The 15,782-nt window shown below is 39.8% G+C and overlaps 1 protein-coding gene across 9 annotated transcripts in view; it reads left to right on the top strand.

The window, feature by feature from the left end:
* PAG1 (phosphoprotein membrane anchor with glycosphingolipid microdomains 1) overlaps positions 1-15,782 on the top strand; it is a 110,617-nt gene that overhangs the window by 24,713 nt on the left and 70,122 nt on the right. Inside the window, exon 2 of one of the 9 annotated variants that reach the window (XM_042464754.1) lies at positions 7,873-7,931. The exons of the other annotated variants lie outside the window; for them this stretch is intronic. The gene's annotated coding sequence lies outside the window, so the exon portion shown is untranslated. The remainder of the gene's footprint in view (positions 1-7,872; positions 7,932-15,782) is intronic. 9 annotated transcript variants of the gene reach the window in all.

The following is a 15,782-nucleotide window of genomic DNA, read 5'->3' as shown; positions in this document are numbered from 1 at the left end:
CCCCTTCAGCAACGAGCACACGGTCTCAAGCACACGGTCTCAAAATGGCTGCCAAGCAGCTCCTCTCCTTCTCCTCTCTCTGGCCGGACTGCTCTGGAAGTTGGTATATAAAGCTAGTCTGCTAGCTCTGCCCCCTTGTGACTCACAGATGTGACTCACAGAAGCTCCACCCCTTCAGCAACGAGCACACGGTCTCAAGCACACGGTCTCAAAATGGCTGCCAAGCAGCTCCTCTCCTTCTCCAATCTCTGGCCGGACTGCTCTGAAAGGCTCTGGAAGTTGGTATATAAAGCTAGTCTCCTAGCTCCGCCCCCTTGTGACTCACAGATGTGACTCACAGAAGCTCCACCCCTTCAGCAATGAGCACACGGTCTCAAGCACACGGTCTCAAAATGGCTGCCAAGCAGCTCCTCTCCTTCTCTCTCTGGCCGGACTGCTCTGTTGTTGTTTGGCTACATGCATCCTGATTTTCATCTGTGAAATTTTGGAGGGTATGGAATTTTCCATGGCTTAGGAGCAGCCATGAAGGAGTGCTGGGGCTTTTTAAGATGATTTCTTTGTGGCTTCTCCTTCTCCTTGCCTGGAGGGAAATATATGAAGGCTTTGGCCTCTGTAATTAGATCATACTTCTGTTGATGAGACCATGACCTGCACATTTCCATGCATTTTCATCTAGACCTCATATAAAGCTCTCAGCTTGCTAATTGAAAAATGAAATTAGCACGTGGTTTTGTTATCAGAAACTAAAAAGCATTATTGATGAAAGGAGCCTTTTGTCTCCCATAGGGAGCTTAGAAGAAATCACATTACACTGTAGTGTAATGAATGCCCCATATTTTCTTTTGATATTTCAGGCAGGATTTCAATAAATTAGGCTGACTGTAAGAATGACAATTATTATTTAATTTTACTATAAGGGTATTGGATTCCAAATTTGATCTGGCTGAAACCAGCATCTAAAACGTATTTCAGCATTTCACAATCCTGGGAAAGTTGCTCACCACCATCTAGTCTAACAAGTCTGTTTCTAACAGTGGCCAGTGAAATGTCTGCATAAGGAGCAAGAAGTAGAACATATTGTGAAAATCAGCTGGATAAAATAAAACTTTCCTTTGTATTCAACAATTTAGTTGTGCAGGCTAAGAATACGCTTGCCTTGTTCTACTGTCTGAAGCCCTTTGTATGTCCCCTGGAAACTTCCTTCAAAAAGTTTGAGGCATGTGCATGTCTTTGTGTGAACAGCTGGTATTTCCCCTTAACATATAAGTATCTATCTGCTTAGGATCAATGCCAAAATTTAGTGTTATTGTTAATTGCACATGTGATTAATTTGTATGACATAATGAATATTAGATCCAAACTTAGGATCTCGCCTACAGAGATTTATATCACAACATACGTACTAATGCTTAAATCAGGAGTGGACAACTATGGACCTGGGTTTTTTGGCCTACAGTTCCCATCAGCCTTAGCCATCCTAACCAGTGGCAAGGGATTATGGGAGCTGAAGTCTAAAATATCTGAAGGCCCACAGTTGCCTTTTCCTGATTTAAATATCCCATAGTACTGTCCTTTCCCCCTCTAAAATAGATAAAGAGTGTGTCTACACTACACAGTTTATAGAAGTTTGAATCCACTTTAACTGTAGATGCACTGTAATTTGACTGCTCCTCTCAAATAAGCCCCAAATGACAGGCCAAAATTTCTCTTGCTACACTGTATTCTTTGTAGTTTCTTAATATTTCCATAGGTAAATCCAGTTGAGATAAACTGTAATTAACCTAAGTGAGGGAGATGGTTCTTTTCATTACTCTGAAGATACAGATGTGTTACACCAAGCAGTATCATATTCATAAAGCAATCCTTAATTGGTTAAGAGCTGTCAAATGGAGATAATTTTGAACTTGGACTTTGTTTACCTCTCTTATTTATGGTCTGTTTGTTACATTTGTTGTTATTGTGTGCCTTCACATCATTTCTGACTTAAGGCAACCCTAAGGCGAAACTATCACAGGGCTGAGAGTGTGTGACTCACCCAAGGTCCAAGTGGCTTTCAGTGGCTGAGTGGGGAATTGACTCTTGGTTTCTAGAGTCATAGTCCAGTGCTTAAACCACTGGCTCTCTGTCTTTGTCACAGCAGAGCAATAATATGAGTAATCAATAAATGCATCGTCCTTAATGTTTATATTAAAGAAGTCTGATGACCCATAAGAACTTTGTTAAAAATAGACTCATATTTCATAATGTCTACTGAATGATGCTGCCAAGTAGATCTATACAGTTGCTGCTACATCAGCAAACTGTTTCAGCAATGGAAAACTTCTGCAGTCTTTTATAGTCTGTCCACTTGAGCTACTGAAGCATATCAGCTGCTCCCTTGATAACACATTTTAAGAATTGGAAAGCATTATGTTAGAGGCATTTGTCAGGCTGTTAGAGTAACATACATGAATTTTAGAATAAGCGAGTACTATGATGTGCTCTGTTTGGAGTCAGAATGCAGTTTATTTACTTGAAGTCTTACATGTGTTCTCAGGAAAGATTATGCTTTCATCTCCTAGTTATCAAGTAATATTCTAAACAATGTCAGATTCAAAGAAGGATGTGCTTAAAACAACCCAAACAATATTTCCATTTTTGAAGGTGATCTGAGGGAAGCTTGAAGACATACACACACACACACACATCCTGAACAAGTATGACTGGACTCATTAGAAATTTATTTAAAAATATGATTGGGATTAAAAAATAACTGAAGTGGGAATAGATTCAAGAAAGCCTATGAGCTTGAAGGAAATATCCCCTCAAAAAAAAAAAAGTTGGCCAGAGGCCAAAGCAAACTGTTGACCCTGTCCAGCGACAGCTGCTCAGGTTGGATGAGACAACCCCATAGAACAGTTGTTATCCAACCTTCAGTCTGTGAAGAGAAGTTGCACAAGAAGGAGAGTAGGAAAAAGAGAACTTTTGCACAGCTAATCCAACGTAGTGCAATGGTTTGAGTGTTGGGATTATGATTTTGGAGAGCAGGTTTGATTCCCTGCTTGGCCCTGATGCCCACTGGGTGACCTTAGGCAAGTCACATGCTCTCAGCCTCCGGGGAAGGCAATGGCAAACTCCTCTAAATAAATCTTGCCAAGAAACCTCATGATAGGTTCACCTTAGGGTCACCATAAGTCAGAGATGGTTTGAAGGCACACAACAACAACGACAACATCTAGTTGAAGCATTTGCTTTCTTCACCGTCCTCCCTCACAGTACCTGCCTGTTTATGCTGCTGTTTTGGCAGTGGAGGTAGGCAGTAACATGGACTTACGTGACCATTTGAGAAAGCAAAACAACAGAAGGGTTAAAAGGCAGCATAATCATAGAGTTGGAAGGAACCTTGGAAGTTCTTTTTCCTAACCTCTTGTTCCATCCAAGGACTGCAATGCAGGAGGTAATTATAACATCCCTAACAAATGATTTTCCAGTCTTTGCATAAATATGTCAAGTCAAGAGGAGGGTCTACCATGTCTTGATGCAGTCTGTTCCACTGTCAAACCTCTCTTAGGAAATTCCTCCCAAATTTTAGCTTAAATCTGCTTCCTTCCACTTTCCACCCATTAGTTTTAGACCTGTTGTCTGGCGCTACAGAGAGCAAGTCTGTTCCAGCTTCCATCTGACAGCCGATCAGATACTTGAAGCCAACCATTATGTTTCTGCCTTAAAAGAGGCATTTTGTAACATTGGTGACAGATTTTAGAAATGCTGAAATGGTTTAAGTTGTTTAGAAATAAAAAGAAATGGGAATCTGTCACCCTTCACATTCTGCTAACTTAGGTAGCTTCCTTCACCTTTCCTTGCCAAAGAGAGAGTCAGCTTAACATTAGTTTTAAATTGAGCCATTTATATAATAGTCAGGTTATTCCAACGATGTGTACTGAAACAAGTTCAGAAGTCAAGAGAATTTGCAATCAATTTACTATCACTTACTTTGGGCTAAGTATTACAAATCTATCCATCAGTTATTAATAGAATACTATGCAATCAGTGCTGCTATTCACCTTGAAAATAATTATTCTTCCATAATGAATTCAAGTGCTGTGGCTGCAGGCCTTTACAGCTTTTGCTTTTAAATGCCAGGGGTTTTCCCCCCTTGTTTTGTCATTAAAATTGCACTATAAATTTTAGACAGACTTCAGCTGAATGAAAGTCTATCGCGTGCCAGACACATATTGATTTCTTTTCTCTTAGATCAATGCTTTTCAGAGGCACCATATTATTTATTCATAAGACAGAAAAGATGCCTGAGAGGCATTTGCAGAGGTGTAAATCTGTAATCTGGGTAACATTGTAGAAGGATGTGCCAGAGCCCAAAGAAAACAGTGCAGACTTGGGGGGCTCTTAATTCTAAGCACACACTCATTTCTGCAATCATTCATTCATTTGGAGAAAGAAGTGGCCATTAAAGCTTGAAGTCTAACATTTTGTCCCTTTCTTTAGTATTAGTATTCAAGTAAAGGAAGCAAGATCATTTTTCATCTTTCTCTCAGTTTCTGAGACAGCTTTCCTTTTTATAGGATATAATAGGTTATTGTGTGTATGACACCCTTGAGGGGGGAAATGTTATCTACAGATTAAGTTTTAAACTTTCTCCATCACTCTTCAGTTGGTCTAAATGCCTTATTAGTATGCATGTAGTATACTTTCCTTGATCATAAGTATATTTCATTTCACACTGCTGTCTCTGCATATATTCATACTGCTAACAAAGTCTACTGTGTATGTAGTGTGTGAGCTGAAATGTTCTTGAAGACTTGCTCATTCATTGTGCGATGTAGCACAAGTTTCTGCATGTGCACATTTAGTATCTTGAATGGTTCCTTGGACATATCATAATTAAGCATCTTTGTGAGGTATACCTGCATATACATTTGAGTGGCCTTTACTCACATATCAGTTTTCACATAGTAATGGTTGTCAGTACTAGTTGTTACTCTAACAAATACGTTTATGAGTTCCCTTTTGTACATTATATTAATAGAAATGCTGATAACACTAACTTGTATAAGAATTATATCTATTTTTATTTTAAAAGGTAGAATTAAATATTATTAAAAATGTATTGTGCCCAATCCAACAATGCAGAAACACATTGTCTCTTGTTATTGTTCAGAAGTATATTGTTAAGCAGTATGTTGTTACTATGTATAAGTAGTATGTTGTTACTATACAAACAGAGGTAGTAACAACATACAAAACAAGAACACATGCTAAAAACAGAAGTATAAGATACTTTAAGGTTGAGCCACAGATAAAAACGATAGGAATACATTTAACTGCAATCCATGGCCAGTAATATGCAAATACAGTACATGGCAAGAATTCAGATAATTTCCTGTTTTCACCCACCCATCCATCACTTTATTTATTTCCCACTTTTCTACCAGACTGGGAATTAAGGTGGCTTACAAAAAGGTATAAAAACAATAAAAACATACTCCATTAAGATTAAACAATATCAAACAACAATAGAATTAAGACCATTTAAAATCTTTCTTTAAAATGAAGATTTGAAATAGTACAGCACCGTAAAAAGCTCACAATCATGTTCCATAGGCTTACTGGAAAAGAAAGAGTGTAACCTGCTGCTGAAATGTCAACAAAGAAGCAACCATCTTTGTTTCCTTAGAGAGGGAGTTCAGAAATGTGGGAGCAGCCATAAAGAAGGCCTTTCCCCACATTCCCACCAACTGTGCTGGAAAGGTGGTGGGATGAGAGAAATGACACCTCTGCAGATCGGAAAGCTTGGACAGGCTCATATAAGATGATACCATGCTTCAAACAGCCTGGGCCTGAGCCATATAGATTTTATAGGTCCAAATCAACATTTTGAATCCTAAGTGTGTATTGTTCATGGTTGCGCATACATATTTAGTTATACATTCAGCTGCACATTTCATGTTTTGTTTCAGTTGTGCAACATTGCCCTTTAGTACAGTACAAGGGCTGTATAGCACAATGAATGGACAACTCCTCATATGGTGAGTTACACTATCCAGCCTTAGCCTAGGTTCTCAGCAGTGGTGTTGCTTGTTTACTAAAGAGTTGCAAGGGTAGTCTTTATTATTATTTTTTTACATGCCCTTTCCAAAGTAGTGTTTTAAAACTAAAGCTGCACCTGTACTGCAGAAATAATCCAGTTTGACACTACTTTAACTACCTTGGCTCAATGCTATGGAATTCTGGGAAATGTAGTTGGTTGTGGCACCAGAGCTCTCTAACAGAGAAGGCTACATTTCTCACAAAACTATAGTTCCCAGAATTCACTTAAAGTGGCGTTGGACTAGATTATTTCTGCAGTGTGTATGCAGCCTAAGAGTTAAGCATGACAGTGGTTTGAGTGTTGGACTACCACTCTGGAGCATTTTTTACTCCATTGATTCCAGAAAGCCTAGTTCTCACCATAGTAGGATAAGCACTAACATAGCCATCTGTCAACCATCTTGTTTTATCTATAGATCCTGAACACAGGGGACACTCAGTATTGTCAGTCCTTTACTACCTTGGGTGTCTTTATGGTTAGCCTCAATGCCAGGTTATTACAGATAAGATCATATTGCTACAGCTATATTTTCATAGATTCTACTGATGGTTATAGAGCTTTGGGAGCTATGGATAAAAATATTGCGAAGGATTTGATTCTTCAGTCTACATAACGTGTTTGTACTTGCAAAATGTAATTATTTGTCATATAGCAGCTTTCCAGTTTGGTAGAAAACCTGTAGTTTAAATGATGAACAATAATAAGGGGACTATGGTGCTGTACAGACGGGCAGCAAGACACCGCCACTTTTTGTCCTGGATTGGGGCTGCGGCAACCGCACATTGCAGCCTCTGCAGGGAGCAAAAAGAAACCATGAAAAGGGGCTTCTTTTTAGCTCCCTGGAAGGGGTGTCATAGCTGCAATGGGGTGACATAATGATGCCCCTTCTGCACTGCGCTGGAGTCATGCCATGATGCCGTTCACCATCTAGAAGGGCATGTGGCATCATGGTGCAATGGGGCAGAGTAACAGTGTCCAGCGTGTGGACGCTGCGCCGTGGCTCCATCCACAAGCCAGCACAAAGTGCCCATCTGTATTGGACCTTTAACTATTTAATTTATAACCATTTACAGTATAAAGTGCATTTGCTTGTTGAGAATTAAGTATAATTCTTATTAAAATGCCTGTTTTCTGAACAGCTAAGCTCTACTTGAAATATTTGTGATACTCGTTGATCCCATTAATGCCATATGCTTTATATTAATTTATGGTAACTGATGAATTCTGCATCCATTATAAATTTCCTCCCTCCAATCTAGTTTTTCACTTTATCCCAATACTGCTATAAAATGCACAAATTCAATCTTCTGCAGTTCTCTTTGCTTCTAAATAAAACTTTTCATGTGTGGTGTGTGGAAACCTCTTTCCATTAGCTCTTGGAAAAATCACCTTGATTTAACTTGCGTGCAGACATGTGCCTATTTGTGACCTATACTACAACCATCATCTCTCTGGTTCCTGATTACAGTAATTTCCCTTCTTTTGCTAACCGCACTTAGCAATTTGCTGTATTCTTAACTATGGCAAGACAGTGACAGACTGATTTCTGCAACATTTGGAACAAGAGCGTATCCTTCATTTCCACTTTTTGCAGTTGCAAAAGGAGAGTCTCTTTCCAACAGTTTACCAGAAAATTACCAGACCACCAAATTACCAAGGTTATCCTTTGCTTATTATATTTACATTATGATGTTACTAATTATTCAAAGAATGTCTGTAGTTGGAAGGGCAACATATAAAACTTAATATTTCTACTCAGAAACATTTCCATGTTTCTTTCCCCACAGGTGGAGATTCAGGGTGGTGTGGCAGAGATAGAAGCTTGAAGTCATGACGTGAAAATGCAGTGGGTATTTGTTGGACATTAATTTTCACGTAATTTCAGTAACATTACTTGTAATTCATTCATAGCAAGCACAGTCAATATGTTGGCACATACTGTATTGCCAAAATTATTTTTCATTTTTTATCAAAGACTTTCAGAAGTTAATAAAAATGGACAATCCATATGCCAATAAAATTAAATTTTTCAAAAGTAATTATGCAGAACTTTGTTTTGATGTGAAAGTGTTCAGGAAAATTAGTATTAAATTAGTATTAAAGTTTTAAAAGCGCCTCCTACTAGCTATCTGCTACTATTCTGGTGTTTCTATTTCTGTGTTGTGAAATTCTTTGCACAAGGCTTACACAGAGTTGACTTTAAGGAGTCATAAAATGACTGTACAGAGTGACATAGTGGTCTGAAGGACTCTGAAGACCAGGGTTCACTCAAAATATGTATCCAAAGTATAGAAGGGAAACATATTCTCCTGAGCAGCCTCAACAGAATTACATTGTTCACATCACATTTTGCTAGTTTATGATGCAGTTGTCGTATGATGTGATAAGGACAATTTTCTCTGAGATATTACATTGGCCTTTGGTTTGCACCATCAAAAGGCAAAACTCTATTCTTCAGCCCTTGGTACTAATGCTGATTGAAAAAGTATCTGGGCTAGACATAGCAACAGAGGTTTGGTCTTAGCCCAGTAAACAGTACAAGGAATATGAAGGAAGCCTAACTGAACATGAAGGACTCATAACTGAGCTGTGCTCTGTAGTTAAATTGTTTACTTGAAGTTGCTTGGGTGGCCACTTTTCACTTATCTGCTCATAACTATTGTGTACCATTTGGTGGTGCCTTTGCAAGACACATTTGTGGGCGGGGCTGGCATAGCAGACTTCATCTTGCAAGGAAACAGACTCCTCCCCTTATGTTCTCCCCCACATGCACAACAAACTTACTCAGGCAAGTGTGATACAACTGTACCTTTAATAAGAAAATAGCTTTGTATCCAGCAGATGATAACTCAAAACATAAAGTCCAGTCTTCAAGTCAGACATTCCCACTTCCCATCATGACAGGGCTTGTTTCCCAAAGCTTCTCTTGTGGACTCCACCACTCATCCTCCAAATCCTCAAGGTCTCTGGTTGTCCATTCCCCAGAGCCCACAAAAGCCCAGGCTTCCTCCTCTTGAGGGTTCTGTCCCCTCTCCTCCTCTTGGGGCCTCTGCTTTGGCCGTAGGGCCCTTCTTGGAAGAGGCACAGGGACTCTGTCCCTCTCTGGCCTCCTTAAACCCTGTTCTTTACCTTCCCTGGCCACTGCTGCCCGACCAGCTCTTCCGCATCCATCCTTTTTTCCCGCACGCCTTAGCCCTTCTGCTTTTATACTCCTTCCAGCTCCTCCTCCTTCCACCACTGGCTCCACCTCTGGGTTAACTTCCTCCTTCCCCTCAACCTCCACCACCTGGCTGCCCTTAGCCCCTTCAGCTCTCTCTACCTGGGTGAGTACCTCACTACAACATTATATCAGGAAGAAGGAAAGGGGATGTTACTGTACTGAACAGGAGAAGTGTATTGGACTGTTTTCAGTTTGAGGATGACTGATGCACTCTATTATAATCCAAGTATTATTTGAAGGTCATTGAGCTGTCAGAGGACACTCTAAAAGTTTTCCACCATTGTTTTCCTGTATAACATTTTCAGTATGTTATCTGTCTTATAGTGACAAGTGGAAATCTTATATGTGGCTTTGGCTGTAAATGATTAAATCTTGCACTTTGTGTGTATATGAGAGAATGAGAATATATCAAAACAAAAGTCATATTCTTGAAAGGGTGATAATGACTTTATCTATATTAGCCCTTTTTATTTCAAGCTTAATTTATTGTAAATACATGCTTGAAGAGTTATTAAAGTGTAATTAGTTCATGAAAATGAGCTACTGAGATAACGATGCCTTGGGATTTAAAATTAAACACAGAAAGATGACTTCATGCATTTTATTAAGTGTATGTCATCCTTTGGAAGATGCATGGAACAAGAGGAGAAAGAATAACTAAATTAAGGTATCTTGTGGATCTCATGCATTTGTGGATGTGAAAAATAAAGGAAAACTTGCATTGCATGGTTTAGTGCATGGCTGCTGCTAATAGAATGAAAAGATAATTAGCATCATATTATTCACATTGAACGAGCAAGGAGCATGAGCTCTTCAAATTGTCAGTCATTTGGATAATTATATTATACTTCTGATTATCATGGGGTGATCTGAAGGACACAGCATGTATTTATAAATAAGGGGACTCTCCAACAGATTGGTAACTACAATCCAAATCCTAGATATTCTGGGCTGAATATGTTATTACATGCCCTACCTAGCATATTTGACACCCGGTGTGGATCATTTTTTTCAACACCGCAGGCCCAGCCAACAAAAGAAACTGCCTGTTTCTTTGGGGCTCCAGTGACCACCCCCCAAGAGATGGGCTATCAGCAGTGTGCAGTAGGGCCCATGCAGAGTGACCAGACGTCCTACTTTCCACAGACATGCCTTACATTTCAGCCTTCTCTTCAGGGGTACAAGAAGAGTTCCAAAATGTCCTCCATTTTGATAGATGAGGCTCCAATAAGCCCCTTCCCCCACCAGACTTTCCTCAAGGATCTCCACTCCGAGGTATCTTCCATCAGGCCCCCTCTAGTGCCTCCCAAATCTGCCAAGGCTCAGCAAGCAAAGGAGATGCTTGCCTCACTTGCCAATGGTGACAGTGAATGAGCATCTTCTTTCTCCACCCACAGACCTGCACCTCACTTCATGTCTTCAATGCTTGGGGAACAGTGGTGCCATTCCAATTAGGGTGTCACCTGGTGTGGATCCCTGGTGGCGCAGTGGTTAAATTCCAGTACTTCAGCTACAAGGTTATAATAAATAAAATAACAAAAATAAAAATTTAATTTATATCCCGCTTGTTACCACAATCAAAGCGGCATACAACCTTTAAAAAATACAATATATACAATTGCCCCCCCTTAAAAAGGATTAAACAATTCTAACCATTAAAATTACAGACAATAAAATCTAAACAATAATACAATAAGAGAATAACGGTGGGCAGAGTCTCCACTTGTATATGTCTGTGGGGAGATCTTTACATGGCCAGGTTCTATTCGGGAAGGCCTGCCAGAAGAGATCCATCTTGACAGCTTTCTTGAAGCTCTCTAGGTTGGCAATTTGACGGATCTCATCCGGCAGGCCATTCCATAAAGTGGGAGAGATCGTGGGAAAAGTCCTCTGGGAGGTCCCCGTCAATCTGGTCTTTGTGGACTGCAACAAATTCCTCCCACAGGATCTGAGGGTACGGGGTGGATTATACGGAAGGAGGCGATCCCTGAAATAGGTTGAGCCCAAGCCATGGAGGGCTTTAAAGGTAATGACCAACACCTTATACTGTGCCCGGAAACCAATAGGCAGCCAGTGGAGTGATTTCAATATAGGTGTAATATGGTCACTCCTAGTTGTTCCTGTAATCGAGCTGGCTGCTATATTCTGTACCAGTTGAAATTTCTGGATTAGGCACAAGACTAGCCCCGTGTAGTTGTGAGTACGATCCCAGGAACTCCAAGGTTCACACAGTCTTCTATCCTTTTGTCAGTAAAATTATTACCCAGCTTGTTGGGGGCAGTTAGCTTACAGATTGTAAACCTCTTGGAGAGTGCTGAATTTACTGATAAGCGGTATAGAAATGCTCATGCTATTGCTATTGCAGTCCTCCTCTCTTGCACCCCCTAATGACACCATTGATTATATATTTATATAATAAAGATTAGTTCCTACCTCACAAAAAAGAAGAACATTCAACATATTTCAGCAACTTTTAATTCAAAACTAACAATAAATACACATGAAATGAAATAATCAGGCCAGTTAAAGCCTTGTACAAGTAAAGAAAAATATGTGAGATTACCTGAAATCGTCTTCCAAAATGTCCCAAGGGATGAGTTTTTCCTTTCACTGCTGTTGTGTGTCTTCAAGTCATTTTTGAGTTATGGCTACCTATCAGGGGGGTTTCTTGGTAAGATTTATTCAGGTCACCTTGTGGGTTTTATGGTGTAGTAGAGATTCAAACCCTGGTCTCCAGAATCATAGTCCAATGTTCAAAACACTATGCCATGCTGGCTCTCTAGCCTGCACTTTTCTTATGATTTCCATTTTTGTGGCCAAACTGACAGATCTTCACTTTTTTAGCTTGTAGATTTGGGGAGGCAGATGATGAGAAAGGCTTGTGTGCTTCCCCCTTTCTCTCTATTTTGCTGTTTACTTTGCTTGTTGTAGGCTGGTAGAGCTGCAGTAGGTCAGTTAGAATACAATCCCATTCTTTCCCAGCTCAAGCTTTTATTGTATTGTATATTGAAGACATCCTGCTGCAACCCAACACTGAAAATCTGTATTTCTTCCTTTTTCTTTCACCATCCTCTCAGTGCTGATGCTGCTAAAATGTTTCTATCTAGACAAAGGTCATGGAGTAAAAGGGTTGTCCTTGTCAGAAGCTTTGTTATTGAGGTGTTTCTACACAAGTCTATGAAACTTTGGTCACCATGGAATTCAGTGTAGTAGTGCTAACCTGAGATGATTTTCTGTTGATTGCACGTCCTTCATGTGGAAATGGGAATACTCAAGTGATTCTTTTCAGATGGACTGGTGTACCATCAGCCTTGCTTGAATTGGTAGGTGTCCTGTCTTGAAGGCCAGCCAAGGCAAAGTACCAAGCAAAATCCATCAGAAATGAGACTGTAGCAGCCCCAGTTGTGTACCAGCTCTGTACCAGCCAGGTACAGTTTTCAGAGTCCAGGCAGTCCAAGTCGGTAGGGTACAGCAAGAAAGCCAAGGTGTCAATCCAAGGGAATGTTCGATAGCATAGTCAACTTACAAGGTAGGATCCAAGGTTCTTCAGAAACATGAGTCAGTCAGTAATCAAGAGATGAGAGTGTTGCTTCCTCCCAAATGGTCAGTTGTCAGTAACAATGTCCCAAGCTTGTTGCTGGATTATTAATGGCCTGGTAGCCTCTTGCACTTCTTGTCTGATTAATAAGTGTTTCCTATATAAATGCTATGAGCATCACAAACCTTCCCTCTCTCATCTACTTTTCACTGTGATCGGTATTGTCAAATCCATTTCTCTGTGTTGTGGCTGGTGTCTGTCTGTCTGTCTCAAGCACTGCCATGCCCCCCTATTCTTCTGTTTCCCTGTATGTATTATAGTCTGAACAGGGCATATCTCTCTATCCTTCTTCTCACTGTCTGTATTAGTCTGAATCTTGGTCTTGGGAACAAGGCATGACAATAGGAGGAATCTGTAAAAAATACAGTGTAAACCCCTACAAAATGAAATAAATAACAAAACACATAACTAAAGCATACAAAAAATAAACTTCAGTACAGTTGGCCCTCAGTGTCTGGGGATTCTGTTCTGGACCCCCCCCCCCAACACAGATGAAAAAAAGGGACTCAATTCCCATGGTTTTCAATGGTGGCACATGCACATGTAGCCACTCTGCCACAGCTGCATGCACACACAGCCATTGGGGCAATGGGGCTGGCCATCCACAGATGCTTAAATCCATGGATGGCAAGCCAGCAGTTGGGGAGGGTGGGCTGTATGATTGAGAGGGCATATTGTAACTGAAATCATGCTTTTCTTAAAGTATTGTATTTAATTGTTCTGTTGCTCAGCCTTTCATTAATATTGAGAAGACTGTCCCTTTCTGTTTTACTGTACAACTCCTCTTTTAGCATGAATTCTACCAGTACAGGAAAGAAATTGCATGTGCTTCATGATAGCTGGCAGTGTGGAATTTTTGATCAAATAATAGAATGCAGTTGGTGGGCTGACTGCTAAAATAGCCTTGGGTTTAACACCTTTTCTTACTTACTTACAAAATGATATATAAGATATGAAGGTGAAAATGCTTAGAGAAGGTGTAAAAATGAAATAAATATAAATCTATAAAACCCTCAAGGAAATAAAGGGAAAAAACCCAGAATTATTCAGATGAAAGATATTCATGTATCTAATTTGTGTCACTTTGCACAAAATGACCTGTGATTCTTAGCTATGTTAATGATCGACTGCTCCAAGTTGTGTGTTGTACTTGCTGGGTTTTTAAAAAAACCATTATTAAGTCTCTTCCGTTGTCATTAGCAACAGGAATTCCATTCTAGTTATATGATAATCCCTGTGCCCACAACTGTACCTTGACAGTATTACTAAAACAAGATTAGATTAGAAATTAACTCAGTATTCCTGCTGTCATAATTGCTTATAATTCTAAAGAATAATATTTTACTGTTTGAAATCTAATTTTGCAGCACTGTAACATTCATTATTTCTGAATGAAACTCATAATATGAAACAGCTCATGGCCAGCACTGTTGCTAGTTATCTTGATAAGATGTGAGAGTGGTTTGATCTAATGAATGCTTGGTTGAATTCTCCATAATTGTAAAGGTCAAAGTGGTTCAGCAGAAATTCAATTTACTCCTTATATATCTTTTTCTATTTTTGATGTATTGTTATTCTTAACATCTTTAAGAAATAAGTTAAGTTATAAGAAGCTTGATCGTGATCACCATAAAGCTATTTGATACATTTGAAAAAAGACTGTAATTTTATAATATACAGCTCTAGTCAGTGCACACAGAGGACTTGGAACTCTTTGGAAGTGAGATAATACTAAACTTCTTTGGACAATTAAGAAAGATTTGGAACCTCCTGACAACTGAGCTTGTGAATGAACGTAAGTCTTGGTGCATCTTCCCTTTCCACTGTAGTTGTTGTGTGTGTTTCAAGTAATTTCTGACTTACAAACCTATCATGGGGTTTTCTTGACGAGATTTGTTCAGAAGCTGATGGAGTGAAATTCCTCAAGGTCACCCAATGGGTTTCCATAGCTGAGTGGGGATTCAAACCCTGGTCTCTAGAGTTGTAGACTAATACTCAAACTACTACACTACACTGGATCTTTTCCATTCTGCAGTGCAATGAGAGACAGTAAGAAACTGCTGTCAGTCCTCTGCCTGGGATCCTTGGCTCTGGTGTGCTATCAGCTGGAATTGTGAATGCCTGGTGATGTAGTATGTGTACTCAGTTCATGAGAAGTGGTTGTAAGGAACTGCCATGCATAGAAGGCTTCAGTGATGTTCTCTTTCTCCACCAGAACCTGGCACTGGCTGCATCCTACCCCTGCTGCCAGATTTACTGCTGCGCCAGCAGTGACACAAACAAAACAAAACAACCCACACTTTCCTTTTAAAGGTGTGATGAAAGTGTGGAAGCTTCTGGGAATGCTATTGACATTGAAAACATGTCACACACTCCTCATGGATCTAATTCCAAAGGAAAAATGTGGCCATTTTTGCTGCTACATCACTGACAAATTATAGAAACAGTGTAATAGGATTTGAAACAGGAATAAGGAATTCTCATACAAGTGCACTGCAGGGCTCTTAAAATATACTCTAGAAATAGAGAAGTGGTTTGTTTCAAAATGACCAAACCTTTAAAATTCTAGCTGATCTTTGTAGTCATCCATGTGATTGGAGCATGAGTTTCATATCTTCCACTCTCTGTGAAATGCATACCTACCACTTTGTGGCTCGCTTGTGTGCTTCTTCATGACTGTTGGGTTGCCAGCGAAGTGTCATTCTACCTTCCTTTCACATACACACTTTCACATATGCATGTAAATCCTGAAGAGCTCCATTTGTAGTGTACACATGTTGAATGCACAGGTTCCAAGATTTTTTTTTTCATTGTGTGCTTATGTGCCTTCAGATCATCTGTTGACTTATGGTGACCCCATGAATTTCATAGGGTTTTCT

The sequence above is a fragment of the Sceloporus undulatus genome, chromosome 4 (genome assembly GCF_019175285.1).
Source record: "Sceloporus undulatus isolate JIND9_A2432 ecotype Alabama chromosome 4, SceUnd_v1.1, whole genome shotgun sequence".
In the NCBI taxonomy this organism is placed as follows: domain Eukaryota; kingdom Metazoa; phylum Chordata; class Lepidosauria; order Squamata; family Phrynosomatidae; genus Sceloporus; species Sceloporus undulatus.
The sequence above is the reverse complement of the archived record's forward strand: the minus strand, read 5'-3'. Positions and strand labels throughout refer to the sequence as shown.